The sequence below is a fragment of the Saccopteryx leptura genome, chromosome 1 (genome assembly GCF_036850995.1).
Source record: "Saccopteryx leptura isolate mSacLep1 chromosome 1, mSacLep1_pri_phased_curated, whole genome shotgun sequence".
NCBI classification, from domain to species: domain Eukaryota; kingdom Metazoa; phylum Chordata; class Mammalia; order Chiroptera; family Emballonuridae; genus Saccopteryx; species Saccopteryx leptura.
Genome location: NC_089503.1, coordinates 348,301,841 through 348,304,228, shown reverse-complemented (window position 1 = coordinate 348,304,228; position 2,388 = coordinate 348,301,841). Strand labels below are relative to the sequence as shown.

At 31.6% G+C, this 2,388-nt stretch overlaps 1 non-coding gene across 1 annotated transcript; it reads right to left on the bottom strand.

Moving 5' to 3' along the window:
• Positions 1-365: 365 nt before the first annotated feature.
• LOC136390178 (U6 spliceosomal RNA) lies at positions 366-472 on the bottom strand. The gene has a single exon (XR_010748613.1). It is a non-coding gene; the product is annotated as a U6 spliceosomal RNA (small nuclear RNA).
• Positions 473-2,388: the final 1,916 nt, after the last annotated feature.

Sequence of the window (2,388 nt, the reverse complement as noted above, 5' to 3'; positions counted from 1 at the left end):
TTGTTTATTGCCATTTTATTCTTTAAAGCTATATTCCTCTTTTACTATATTCTTTTTCCCCTTTTTTCTGTTTACAAAAGGCCCCTTAACATTTTTTGCATCATTGGTTTGGTTGTAATGAATTTCTTGAGGGTTTTTTTTTTTTGTTTTTTGTTTTGTCTTGTAAGCTTTTGTTTCTCCAATTTTAAATGATAGCCTTGCTGGATAAAGTAGTCTTGGTTGTACACTCTTGTTCTGCATTACTTTGAATATTTTTTGCCATTCCTTTCTGGCCTCAAGTGTTTCTGTTGAGAAGTCGGATGTCATCCTTATGGGGGCTCCTTTGTAAGTGATAGCCCTTTTATATCTAGCAGCTTTTAATATTTAAAAATATGGAACACTTCACAAATTTGCGTGTCATCCTTGTGCAGGGGCCATGCTAATTTTCTCTGTATTGTTTCAATTTTAGTATATGTGCTGCCAAAGCAAGCACAAGCAGGCAAATCTTAAGTGGCCTGTTGACTAAAGACCAACACATTTAAATTTTTAGATGCATCATATCTGTGAAATTTATTCACCCCATGGAAATTTTCTGCCAAAGCATTTGAAAAACCAAGAGAAAAAAAATCTTTTTCTTCCAATGAGAATGAAACTAATAAAGTAAATGCTTTTAATGGCTACTGAAATGGTCATTTTATAATGTTTGGGCCCTTCAGCTTATTTCATTGAATACTATTCTAGTTATTTAAATGACTGAATTTGGTAAGATTGTCACAATTAAATTTCCAATACTTTGACTCTGAATCCTATAATTCTTTGTTTTAGCTGCCATCTACCCTTTCCTACTCCCAGGATTTTTCTTTTCTTTTCAGATCTATATGCAGTGATCATTTTCTTGTAGTTTTCTGACATTCAATCTGTGTGCTTCCTTCAAAGTATGAGATGCTCTGAGAGGAACAATAGATTTGATCTTTCTCAAATCTTCTAAAGAGAATTGCATAGGGAGGTTTCTTCCTTATTTCTGTCTGATCTCTTTATTATTTACTCAACTTAAAAAGTATTTTGGCACTATTCTTTTTTTCTCCTTTCTCACAAACTCACCTAACATATCAATGTTTATTATCTTTTACCTGCTAAAGATGCTTGTATAAGCTTATTTTCTAAAAATTAATAAGCCCATAACCCAATAGATTCAGTGTTTTGCCTTTGTATTCTGCATTGTAAGTATAGCTCAAATTTAACTGGCTGCTTATTTTATGTGTATTGTATTCATTGTTGTTGACAGAATATCCTTAGTGTCTCATCTCCCTCATGTCTTAAATGAGGAAAACAATGCCACTATTATATTCTTCCTTTTTAGATTCTATTTGTGTTTCTTTAAGTATTTCTAAGTTTCTTCTCTATTTTATGTCATATTATTTCAATCTTCTACACAAATTCATCATTCATGGAAAGGCCTCAGAAAACCAGTCTTCATCATCATGTGGGCCCTTTTAACTTTCTCTGGTCCAGTTTTTATTATCCTAACAAATATTTATTTATTTATTTATTTATTTATTTATTTATTTATTTTAATAAGAAAACTTTATAATTAATAAGACCTGCTATAAAGTGAAGTTCATTATCTAAACCATGCATCGTAACTATATCATAAGTAATAACCTTTTAATTTAACATATTACATTTTCTTAAAGAAGTAAATTATTTGTAGGTGTTTGATATTTTATCTCAACACTGAAAGAGTTTTACAGACTCTTTTGACGTAACTTAATCTATGAACCACTTTCCTTACACATTTTACTTCTGTAGAATTGAAGTCACTTTGGTGTATCTAAGGGATGGATGCTAGACATTGTGGAAAGACACATATGGATTTAAATGGTATACCAGTTATCTAAAGGCAGACCCAGGCTTTTCAAGGTACAAAGTTTTACATTTTACAAAATAGCTCATGGCATTTTTGCATCCATTTATTCAATTTGTTTACCATCAGACCTTATTTTAGGTATTATTGAAATTATGATGAGAAAAGTAGATGAGGTTTCTGCTTCTAGGTTATATAATTATGGAGAAGACAAATAATTCTTAAATTAATGAATAAATTTACCAAGCAAATTCAGATAATGGTAAGTATTCTAAAAGGGAGGAGAAGAGTGATATGATAACGTACACTGTTGGGACTTTGGGAAGACATCACTAAAATGTAACATTGGACCTGAATTACCTAGGGTAGGAACATTCCAAGCAGAAAATATAACAAGTGAAAAGACCGCAGACTGTCATTGAACATAAAACATTCAAAAGGAAGCCAGTGTGGAGGAACACACCTTGCAAAGGGGAGAATAGAATGAGATGAAGTCTTGTTATAAGAGACATATACAAGTGCTGATCATATAGGTCCTCACATGG